The sequence below is a fragment of the Lagenorhynchus albirostris genome, chromosome 11, assembly GCF_949774975.1.
Source record: "Lagenorhynchus albirostris chromosome 11, mLagAlb1.1, whole genome shotgun sequence".
NCBI classification, from domain to species: Eukaryota; Metazoa; Chordata; class Mammalia; order Artiodactyla; family Delphinidae; genus Lagenorhynchus; species Lagenorhynchus albirostris.
In genome coordinates, this window is record NC_083105.1 from 14,852,767 (window position 1) to 14,865,483 (window position 12,717).

Sequence of the window (12,717 nt, forward strand, 5' to 3'; positions counted from 1 at the left end):
CCTTCTCCTTTGCTCACCAGCTGTGTGACCTTGAAGCTACTCCACCCTCCCTGGGCCTCTCTGCAGCATGGCCAGAGTCCCGGTGCAGAGGGCTCCCAGCAATGGCCGCCGTGTGATCAGCACTCAGCACAGGGTTCTCCTGCTTGGCTCCCTGGACCCCACATCCACCACGAGCATTCGCTGCATTTCCCTGCCTTTCTCTTCCCTCTGCCTCAGGTCAGTTTGGTCTAAACTACAGCAATCACTGCCTATAAATGTTCGCCAGGGCTCCTGGCGGGCCCCACCCATCCATTTTCCACAGTGTCTGCTGAACTGGGGTCCTAAAACGCAGAACTGCTACATCCCTCCTCTGCTTAAAACCCAGCAGTAGCTCCACATTATCCATGAATAAAGCCTGCAAGGTCCCCCAGCATCCACCAAACCCTCTGGGGTCCTCTCAGCACTGGCCTCCGCACACCCAGGGCCCCTCACACCCACTCCCTCTCCAGTCCCCAAACACGCCAGATGGTTTCACGCTCCTCTGCCTTTCCCTCCCTCTTTTATCCTCCATGATCACCCCACACCGTGTCAGCCTCTTCAACACTAGGCTCAGCTCAAGTTCAAGAGTTCCCTGGGCTTCTCCCCAAGCCCTCAGTGGATGTGACCCCGACTTTGTGCCTGCACCGTGCCTGAGCAGAATTCTGCCGCCCCATCGGAACCCTAGGCGCACTTCCAGCTACATGCCAGACTCCCCTTACAGGCCGCGAGCCTCTTAGGAACGGTGAGGGCGGTGATGATTTATTGAGAGCATGCTATATGCCAGCACTGCCTGAGGACTGGACACAGGTTAACTTACCCCTCTTCTCTAGAGCGCCTGAGTTGGGTACTAATTACCACTTTACAGTTGAGGGAGCTGGGAGATAGAGGTCAAGTAACCCCCTTTTGGCATTTGGTGAGCCAGAGTTCAAAGCCAGGCTGTCTGGCTTCAGAGACCACACTCTTAACCTCAATTTACATTTTAAAATTAACATATAATTGACACATAACATTGTGTAAGTTTAAGGTGTACGACATGTTGATGTGATACATTTATGTATTGTAATATGATTACCACCTTAGCGTAGCTAAAACCTCCATCGCATCACATAATTATCATTTCTTTTTTGTGGTAAGAACGTTTACAGTCTACTCTCTTAGCAACTTCGAAATATATAATACAGTATTGTTGACTATAATCACTTCACTGTGCATCAGATCCCCAGAGCTTATTCATCTTCTAGTTGCATACTTACACCCTTTAACAATATCTCCCCGATTCCCCCCCACCCAGCCCCTGTAACCACCATTCTACAATCTGTTTCTATCGAATGGCTTTTTTTAGATCCCACATATAAATGAGATCACACAGTATTTGTCTTTCTCTGCCTGATTTGTCTCTCTCGGCATAATGCCCTCAGTGTCCATATATGTTGTCACAAATGGCAGGATGTCCTTCTTTCTCGTGGCTCAATTACACACCACACACACACACACACACCCCGTAAATTTTTTTATCCATTCATACACTGACAGACACAGGCTGTTTCCATATCTTAGCTATTGTGGACAATGCTGCCCTTGGTTTACTTTTATAACCTAAGCTAGCATGGTTAATTCTGAAGCCAGGAGTTCAGAGAGGGAAGGTTACTTGCCCAAGGTCACCTAGTGAGGTCCCTTCCCAGCCTCCTGGCTCTCAGTGTTCTTTTTCTTGGTTTTGGTTGGTCGTGTGCCCCTGCCATGAAAGCCCAGGCTGATGGCCCCGATGGGAAGGAGGGACCCTGGGCGGCTGGCAGACAGACATGGCCCGAAGCAGTGAAATGTCCACAGAGAGGTGGACATAATAAGCCTGGCTGAGGGAGCAGCTGCTTTGTTTGCCTGGCTTAGTGTGTTTTCACCACAACGATCTGGAATCTGATCCGGCTAGGAGGCTCCGAGGCTCCCTTTATTCTCCTGTTGGGCAGAAAAGAGAGTGGGGTGGAGCAGCTTAGCCAAGAAGTGCCGACGGGGAGGCAGAGCGGTCAAGTCCAGCGTCGAGACACTCCCTGTGAAAAGCCCAGACAAAGGGGGGTGCTAGGCAGGGACACGGGGGAGATGGGCTTGCAGTCAGGGCCTGTCACATAGAGGGCGATCATTTCACGGTGAGTCAAAACCCTGCAAGTCAACCAAGATGGTGCCTTGCCCGAAGGTCGAGTTCTCAGACCCCAGAAAGGAGATTTACTAAGCATGGCTTTCAGGCAAGTAAAAAGCAGACCTTAATGAGCTCTGCGAGGAGCCTGCTGCCCTCTGTTCAGCCCACAAAGCCAGGAGGTCATGCAAGGAAGGTGAGAAAGGGCAGGAGAGAGGTTCCAGTTGGGTCAAGGGAAGATTCCGGCAACTTTTATAAAGCCACTAGCAATGGTGCTATTTGCTATGCATTGTGGAAGGTCTCTTATGAGGAACCACTGAATGAATGCCTTTTGAAATTAAGTGTTAGGGGGTTGTCTCTTCAACACAACTGGGGTACTTCTCTTTGTCAGATAATGGAATCACTGAGTCTGGGATTGGAAGAAGCATTAAAGGTCATCGACCAGCCTCATGCTTGACTTTGCTCCTACAATACCCTTTTCCAGCCAGTCAGCCATGTTGCAGGCTCTGTGGGAGTTGCCGGGGTGTAGTAATCGTAAGGAATTTGAAAAATCAAGTACGTTAGTACAAATAAAGGTATTAAAGACTGTGGCTTAAGTGTGCAGGCAAATGGCTTCTCAAAACCAAACCCCAGAATTAGCAGATTTGCCCATCAAACACAGACATTGCTGGGCTGCCTCAGGCTTCCCCATGTTGGGCCTGACTCAAAACACTTACAGTCTGGGAAGCAGAGCAGATTACATGCTGTTTGTGGGAAAGACAGCTCCCAAGGATAAAGGAGAAGAGAATGGGCTGGGCTCCTACGTGTGCCCCGTTTCTCCTTCAGACCCTCTGATCTGAGTCTGTCACACCCTTTGAGGAGGAGTGAATGACAGGGGCAGATGGGCCAGCAGCGTCACTCCCTCCACATGGAAGGAAACTGCAGGAGTTTGGAAATAAGAGAGTCCCCTGATAGCTTTCCCCCAACCTAAAGGTACTCTGCTGCTGCTGAAGAAAAGGACCCCGTGCCCCCAAGTCCCTTCAGAGGGAAGAATTGTGCCTCAGACAAGAGCCTCACCAAGAACACCTTCCTGCAGACACACCCATGGGCCAGCAAAGCAGGTTTAGACAGCCAGTAGCAAGTAAATGAATCGACCCTGAAGGTAACAGAAAATTCCACCTCAAACTGGCTTAAACACTCTGAAAACCTGGGGATTAGTGTCTCAGTGTCACCGAAGTCCTAGGCTCATTCTGTCTCTGCTGGCTGGCCTCAGGCCCAGCTTCATTCTTGGGCAGCTTCCTCTGTCCTACCCTGGCTGCTAGTGGCATTCTGGGTTATATGCTTCGTGCCTCCCTGTTCACGTCCATCATGGAGTGAGATGTTCTCTTCTGCCTCATTGAGACAGTTTATTCATGAGTCCAGCCCTGGGCCAGTGAGAGAAGCGTGCTGTGTTCTGATTGACTGAATGTAATCAGGATTCACCTCTTGTATGGGGAGTAGCTTCAGTTCCCCCTGAAACCCATGGTTGAGTGGAGATGGGTAGATACCTAAACAAAATTGGGGTTCTGTTAGGATGGAGGAAGCGGGGAATCGATATTGAGTAGACTCTGAGATGGGGACTTGCTACACGTTGCGCATTAGGGTCTGCACTTGGGAACACTGCCTTGGGAAGTGAGGGAAGCAGGATTAGATTAGGCAGAGGGAGAAGTTGAACTGCAGTGCAGTTACAGTAGGGACCTCAGCTGGCTCCATGAGGAGTTCCAGAGCTGAGGTGGCCCTTCAGAATTGTCCCAAATCATGGCAAGGGACTGGGCCCTTGAACTCCTGCCGCAATCAGTTACTGGATGTGGGCTGTCCTAGGAATGTGGTGTAAACTTGGGCAAGGCATCTCCCCTTAGCTGGGGCGGTTCCTGGGGAGAAATGCGGCCATGAGCCCTCAGCAGCCACCACCCCAGGCAGCTCGGGGAACAGGTGCCTCTGTCCTTAAGGGGGGATCCGGGTGGCACACCACAGGATTCACTGCAGAAGGCAGGAACCGTCTTAGAGTATCTGTCTCTGCTGAGAACCCAAGGTGGGCTCTGGGGTGACATGGCAGTCCTTCCCATGATGCCCTGCTCTGAACACCCCCAGCTTCCCCTGAGCAGCCACAGGAGGGAACTGAACATGGAGGCACTTTGCAAAGCAGGCAAGAAGAAAGGAAGGGAGGAGAGAGGGGGAGAGAATAGGAGGGAAGGACCTAGACTCACCGTAAGGAAGAGAAGAGGGCTGAAGAGCAATCGAGTGGCCCCTGAATGACACCCAGATCCGTTCTCCTGCACAGAAAAGTCCAGAGTTCTGGGAAGCCTCAGCCACTGGGTTCCTTAACAGGATGGTGTCACAGAGGGAGCTGTGGTTCTCCTCCTGCCTCCGTGGCTGTACCTTTGTCCTCTCTGCCGCTTCCCTCTAATCTCCCCAACCTCTACACTCTGGCTCGTAAGGCTCAGTCTTCTGACCCCCCTCTAGCTCCTCCCCGCCCGTAGGCTATTTCATTCAATTCCATGGCTTTCGGAACCATCTGTACATCCCTGACTCATGAATTTAAATCTCCAGGGGAGCCCCCCCTTCTGAACCCCAGACTTGCATGACCAAACGTCCACCAGGACCTCGGAGGATGGACACAACTGAGCACTTAGTTTTCCCCCCAAATCAGCTCTTTCCACAGCCTTTCCCATTTGGGGAGGAGGCCAGGGGGAGAGGGGACCCATCCTTCCAGTTGCTCCAACCAGAAACCTTGAGCTCATGTTTCAGTCCTGCATTTCTCTCACATCCCACGTCCTACCCATCAGCAAATCCGTTCAGCTCTACCTTCAAAATATTTCTAGAATCTGCCACCCTGCTTCAAGCCACTGATGTCTCCTACCTGTGTTGTTAAAGTAGCCTTCCAACTGGTCTCCCTGCCTTTTAGCCCTTGCTTTAGTCTTCTCACAGCAAAGGAATCCTTTTAAATTATAAGTCAGATTGTGTCATTTCCCTGCCCCAGCCCTCCCTGGCTCCCCCCAGCATCAGAGTAAAAGCTGAAATCCTCCCAATGCCTCTGGACCCCACGTGACTTGTGCCCCTGCCCCACTGCTCTGATCTGCATCCACACCAGCCTCCCTGCTGCTCGTCAGACACACTCAGCAATCCAAGGTCAACCTCAGGCCTTGGCATTCATCCTTCCCCTCCTAAGGTAGGCCTATCACTCGTTCCTTCATTTCCTCCAGGTCTCTGCTCAATGCCATCTTATGAGGGAGAACTCCAACAACCTCGAAATGAAATCACATCCCCACCCTAACCCCTGTAAGCCCCACCCCCTTAGCCTAATTTATCTGCCCCATAATGTTCATCTCTACCTAATATGTCATATATTTATTTGTTTACTAACTTCTCAACCCCATCAGTGTATCCCTGGTGCCCACGACAGTGCCTGGCTTATAGCAGGGGCTCAATATTTATTGAATGAATGGCTGGGCTTTGGAGTCAGACAGACTTTGGTTGGAATCTCAGCACTTCCACATGCCAGCTCTGGGTCCTGCAGCCAATTACACAACCTTGCTGGGCCACAGTCTTTTCGTGTGTGAAATAGGGAAATAATAGTTCTTACTACATAGGATTGTTACGAAGGCTATGTGAATTAATATACAGCTGTTAGAATGGCACCTGACTCGTGAAAAGTACTCATTAAGAGTAGCTGTCATGGTCCATCATTATTGTTATTACAATCATTGTTATTATTTATTCACCAGATGAGTCACGCGGTCCTAGCCCAGTGCCCCACCCCAGCCCCCAACCTCTTCTCTCCAGCCAGAGGTGGAGTGGGTGATTCAGGTGGTGGCAGCCTGCTCTGTGAGTCAGCTCTTAGCCTCAGCCATGCCGGGGTCCCTGGCATAGGCTGCCTTGGCCAAGGGGCCCTTGGGTTGAGTCATCAAGGCCACGATTCCGGCTGGGGGACACCTCAGCTGTGGAGTTTGGCTGGCAGAGTTTGTCCTCCCCAGGTCCTTCCAGGAAGAGACTGGGCACCTGCCCCATTGTGCTCTCAGGAACTACCCTTTGCCAGCTCAAGTCCATCTGTCAGTAGAGTTTGCAAAAAGCCAGGCGAGGATACGGGGTGCGGGGGGCGGGGGGAGGAAAAAGATAGGAAGGAGAAGAGTTGCCTCGATCCTTTGCTTTCAAAGCAGGGCAATGTCGTGAACAGATCGTGGGGTTCTGAACTCACCAGACCAGATCTGAGTCTCTATCCCTCCACTTACTAGCTGGGAAACCTTGGACATGTCCTTCGCTTCTCTGAGCCTCATCTGTGAAATGGGGAGGATAACATCTCCCTCTCATGGATACCAGGAGGATTGACTGAGTGGTCATGTCTTCAAGTCCTTAACGAAGCCTTCTCAGATCTGCCCTATATGGTCTCTGAGTTTCTGTGACTTTTGTAAAAGGGGAGGAGGAATTCCCTGTCTCCCCATTTCCCCCACCTCCCACAGGAAAGGGAGAGACCAATCTGATACGTCCTTCCTTTATTCATTCAACAGCTCTTTTTTTTAATGAATTTATTATTTATTTATTTTTGGCTGCGTTGGTTCTTCGTTGCTGCGTGCAGGCTTTCTCTAGTTGCGGTGAGCAGGGGCTACTCTTCGTTGCAGTGCGCAGGCTTCTCACTGCGGCGGCTTCTCTTGTTGCGGAGCACAGGCTCTAGGCACACGGGCTTCAGTAGTTGTGGCACGCGGGCTCAGTAGTTGTGGCTCACGGGCTCTAGAGCACAGGCTCAGTAGTTGTGGCTCACAGGCTTAGTTGCTCCACGGCATGTGGGATCTTCCCGGACCAGGGCTCAAACCCGTGTCCGCTGCATTGGCAGGAAGATTCTTAACCACTGCACCACCAGGGAAGTCCCCATTCAACATCTCTTTATTGAGCACCTACTGCATGCCAGGTGCTGTGCTAGCGCTGGAAATCATGGGCTAGTGGGAGAGGCAGATAGGGTATATACGAGCAAAGAAATACAGTTGTAAACTTTACTCAGTACTAGGCCAGAGAAGAACGGGTTGTTAAAAGAGAAAAACATGGCAGAGCTGTTGGAGGAACTTCTGAGGTGGTGACACATGAGCAAAGCTTTGAGGAATGAGAACGAGTTGGCCATGCAAGGACAAGAGTGGAGAACCTTGCAGAGAGAGAACAGCACATGCAAAAGCCCAGAGGCAGAAAAGAGCTGGGGTAGTTGAGGAAGTGCCAGTGTCACCACCGCATGCAGAGAGCCTGAGAGGAGGCTGGGAAAGGGGCCGGGCCCACATGGGGCCCACCTCCTGATGTCCTTTGTCTCAGGGATCAGCCTTGCATGGCCTGTTCCCACTGCCTCAAAACGGTTGCCTCGTTAATTTTTTCCAGTTTTATGGTTGTTTACAGAGACAGGGCTCCGGTGGGTACATCGTGACTGGAAGCACTTAGGGTTGTTTGTGAAGATTAAATGAGATACTGTAGGTGGACTGTGTAGTACAGTTCCTGGCACATAGATAGTGCTCAATGAGAAATAGATATCTTGAAAGAATACATGTGAAAATAACGAGATACATATAAAGCCCTGCGCCAACACCCACTTCAAACTGTTTCTTTGTGATTTAAAAGAGAAGAGAAGCTTTGTTTTTAAATTCATCCTCTTCTTCATAATCATGACAAAGAAAGTTGGAGTAGAATCCATCACCTCATCTGGGAAACCTTCCCTGGCACCCACCCCAGGGTGCATCAGGGTCCCTGTGCTGCACACCTGGCCTCTGTTGCAACATCCATCACCCTCTGTTGAATTGCCTGTCCGTATACCTGTCTCTCCCATGGACTGTGAACTCCTCAATGGAAGGGACTGTGCCTTGATTATCTGTTTAATACAGCACTTAGATAACATTTTATTTTATTTCAGATACGTTCAAGGACGAGTCCAAATAGTCTCCTTACACTCGTTAACTAACCCACATTTGACCTAAGAGCCTGGTCCTGATGAGTCAATCTAGAACAGAATTTACATCATTTTAAAAAGCGCAGTATCCTTGTAATTTTCCTAAAATAGGGACTGGTTTAAAGCACAGATGGGTTTATTGGATATCCCGCCCCCGTGGGTTTCTCAGACCTACATTTCACAGGAGGAGCAGACAGGCTGTTCGCCAGGGATGTTGCACCAGAGGCTTGTGTTATTCACTGCTGGGGGGAGGGTGCCAAAAGTAGTAACATTAGGCCTACAGTTCCCAAACCCTGCACCCAACGCCCTAGGGCAGCAGAGTAGATTTTAATTTTCAAGGGAAACACAGCAGTTCTGGGCAACGGTCAGACACCATGCAAATTACTAGTCGAGGTGGTTCACAGTTTCAACATTAGATCACAACATGTTCCTTTCGATGACATCACATCTTTGCAAAACTGGGTTTTGGGCGGTAGTTGTGCTAAAAGGCAAGTGCTCTGAAAATCAGTGTGGAGCAGGAAATGCGGGTGAAGAGCCCTCTCTGATTCTAAGGTTCGGGAATTTGTGCAGTGCCCAGCAAGCACACACATCTCGTTTGTAAGTAATTGTAGTTATTTAAGAATGAAATAAAAATATTATGTGCATTGTTTATTTCAGTTACTAAGTTGTTAGAACATAAATATTTATTAAGCTACTTAGCTCTAACTACTTAACAAATGAAGCTGCTTAGTACTTCTTTTGGCCTTGGAATGCCTTGAAATCATTCCTGAGATGGGCATCATAAATCCAGAAAGTCTCAGAATTTCTGCATTGGCTTCTTTGAAACTCACATTTACCTCCTTGAAGCTTTTGATGCAGAGCTCAGGAACGATTCTGAGCTAAGCTCTGTAAGCCTGGCCTGGCGTTAATGACGTAAGCACAGAACCTACGCTTAGTCCTGCCTTGAGAGCCCAGGTGCGGCAAGACTGGAGAGCGTTTGCCGGGAGGGAAAGCTGAGACGTAGCTCTTCCCCCTCACTCCGTCTAGTTAGCTTCTTAACGAGCATAGACCACTTTGTAATGAGCTGGAAGAACGCCTTCCTGTTATAAAAACAGAAAAACAAGCATCCATTTGTGAGCCAGAGTTACGGTTTTATTATCTCCAACTAGGAGTGGCCTGAATATCCAGCTGGCTCAACCAGCTAATCATTGCCAGAAGGAGACCACAGAGCAAGTGTTCTGAAGCTACAGTTATTATTTTTGGTAGATCCCCTCTTAGCTTTTAGCTTATTCGTAAATAACCTGGTTCAGTAAATTGCCTCAAATAGTTAGCTTTGAAAAAAACACGCTTGTCCCAGCCATCACACCAGATGGAGCATGCTCCAAAGTGGGCCTTCTATGGGAACTTGAGGGAGATGGATGTGGCTGGAGCGAGCCGCCGGTCACACTTGCCCGAAATGTTTTCTAGGCTATTGAAATAGGGCGATGGACTTCAATTGCTCAAGTCTATCAAGTTGAATTCCAAACCTTCTTCTAGGAAGGATCTTGACCCCGTTCCCAGTGTTCACCTTTAAGAGGAAGTGGGATTGCCCTTCCTCAAGCCTGAATCCCTATTAGCCCTCAGCTTCCACAAAAAGATGTCAAGGCTCAGTTTTCTGCTAATGCTTGTGAGTGAGTCTCTTTTCCACCAGGAGCATCAACCGAAGGGCCACTGCACCTCCTTTTCCCTTTGCCTAGATTCTCTTTACCCAGCTATTCCCATGACTGGCCCCTTCATTTATTCTTTCAGCAAATATTTATTGAGCATCTGCTGTGTGCCAAACACTATGCTGGGTGTCAAGGGTATAAAAAGGAACGATAATAATAGTTAACGTTTATTGAATGCCTGTAATGAACAAAGAGTTCTTCTAAACTATTTACATGTATCTCATTTAATGCTCAACAACAATCCAAGCCATCCACATTTGATCAGGAGTAGTTTCTTCATATTAACAAGTTACTGAGCGGCAAGCGCGCTGGGGAGCGCAGCTGCGGGCGTGGGGGGACAGCAGCGGCGGAGCCTGCCCGAGAGCGACTGTGGCCAGAGCGAGAGCAGTGGAGACAAAGGCTACGATAGGGCCAGTTGTGAGTGTGTGGATTTTTGAGTAAAACCTCGAACCCAAATGAGAAGAAACCTTCAAGGAACAACTTATACTGACAGTGAGTCTACAGTCATCTGTATGCATATTATGGAATGTTCTCAACCCAGAGATAGCTCTATTGACAAGGAGTGAGTGACTACCTGTTAAGGTCCTGAGTCAAGACAACAATTTTTATACCTTTCCTGGTGGTTCAGAAACTAGTCTCTGTAGAATCAGAAGCAAAGAAAGGAAACAATCTGACCTTTTCTTTGTTAGATTGACTATATAAGATACTTGACTTCCAGGAACAAAAACACAGAGAAGTAATAAAGTTATTATTTTGGCATCGTTGGACATATATTGAGAAGCCTGCTTTGTGAAGCTTCCTGAGTTGAGATTTGGAAACTTCACTGGTGCTCATTTATAACTTGGACTGTAAGCATGAGTGAATTCTGGTTGTGTTTCAACTGCTGTATTGCAGAACAGCCTCAACCTAAAAGGCGCCGGCGGATTGACCGAGGTATGATTAGAGAGCCCACAAACTTTGTGCACACGGCTCACGTTGGGTCAGGAGACCTGTGTTCAGTGGGATGAATTCCGTTAGCTCCATTCAGAACCAGATGCAGTCCAAGGGAGGCTACGGGGGTGGCATGGCTGCCAACGTGCAGATGCAGCTCGTGGACACGAAGGCCGGATAGCCCCAGACCCCTACTCCACGTGATGGCGTCTTGTTCACCCTGTTGTGATTACTCCAGTGACACGTTACTATTCTGCTCTGAAGAATCCTGCACTTCCTTCAGCTGGCATGCATGCCTTTGGACTCGTGGACAGAGTTCTTTGGATTGTGGCCTAATGATTGATTTTTATCAATATGGATCTGATTTTAGCATGATCTTTTTTGTGAATGCTAGCACTGTTTTGCATTTTTTCCCGCATTTTTAACAATTTCTCTTTCCAGCTCCAACCCCTCTGCCTTATGATTTTATTGGTAAGCAAAGAACTGCTATTTTAACTTGTCACCATTTATGTATATTTTGGAAGGTATGAGACCCATAAGCACAATGATCATTTCTATTCATTTGAAACTTCAGCAGAGTAGTATCTGCATGCTTTATGAAGCTGCTTGTGTGGGAGCCCATGGGATGCCAGAAATGAACATTTCCTTGCTGCCACGGGCTGATGATACTGCTACTATGAGAGAAAGGTTAGCTGTGGCACCAAGTCACATCAGTTTCACAAAAAAAGGCAATTTGTAGCTTATTTTAGAAGTATGACTTTTATTTAGAGTTATAATAAAAGAAAAGCTTGCATTCAAAAAAAAAAACACGTTACCCACATTTTGCTGATAAGGAAAGTGAGACACAGAGAAGCTAAGTAAATTCCCCAAGGTCATGCAGCTAATAAGTGATGGAGCTGGGATTTGAGCTTGCACTCTTCAACACTCTGTTGTATTGTCTCCTAGCAAGACACAGGAGGCTCTGGTTTTATTTGGCTTACATTTTAATAGAGGAGAGAGACAATAGCACATTAGCAAATAAGTAATTTCAGATAGTCAAAGATGGTAAGAAAAAATAGTGATAATTCAGTACAGACTTCCCAGGAAGGAGTAGCTACTTGATATCAGGTAGTTGGAAAAGCCTCTGAGGGGTCATCTGGGCTGAGACCTGAAGAAACCAGCCATGGGAAAGTATTCAGGAAAAGTATTCCACCAGTGGGAATAGCAAGTACAAAAGCAGTAAGTCAGGGACAAGTTTGGCTGAGTGCAAAAGAGGGATGACCAGGAACCAGATCATATAAGCTTTTCAACCTGGGCTGCACGCATTTGCCTGGGAAGCTTCCAGAAATACTGATGACTTGGCCCACACCCAGAGAGCCTGAGGAAATCAGTCTGAGGTTTGGCTTAGGCAAGAGGAATTTTAAAAGAGATGATTGCAGCAGTCCAAAGAGGGATGATGTGGCCTGCACCACGGTGGTGGCAGTGGAGGTGCCGCTCTCCTTCAGGCGCTGCTCTCTCCACACAACCCACCTGTGGCCACAGGAAGCACGTGCATCCTTAGCCTGGATAAACCAAAGGCAGGATGCTTACCTGCAGATGGCCTGGGAAGGATTCAGCACCAGACACATAGCAGTCTTGCTGGGCGTCCCGCTGAAGCTCCTACCAGACGTAGCACAAGGGAGGAGTGGTAGGCTGGCATAAACTTTCCTAAGAAATCACCATCTCAGAATCTCTAATCTCCAGCAGCCCAACCTTGTAATATCAACGTGGGTGAATCTACCAGTTCTTGGCCACAGTGGTCTCTGTCACAGATCACTTTGGGAGGTGGCATCTTTGTCTTCTTGCTGCATCTCTAGTTGAGACAGTGCATTCGTCAGGGTTGTCCAAAGAAACAGAAGCCATAAGAAGTGTATACGTAGATAGATAGATTTATTTTAAGGAATTGGCTCACGTGACTAATTTGTCTTCTAAAGTACAATTCAGTGGCTTCCTCAAGGAGGAACCATCACCACTGTATAATTCCAAGGCATTTTCCTCACCCCATA

General features: G+C 48.4%; 1 protein-coding gene and 1 pseudogene across 1 annotated transcript in view; both read left to right on the forward strand.

Moving 5' to 3' along the window:
- The window catches only part of SYN3 (synapsin III), a 398,733-nt gene that overhangs the window by 356,399 nt on the left and 29,617 nt on the right, over positions 1–12,717 (forward strand). The gene's annotated exons all lie outside the window — the stretch shown is intronic.
- On the forward strand, positions 10,618–10,953 carry LOC132529408 (CDC42 small effector protein 2-like; annotated as a pseudogene).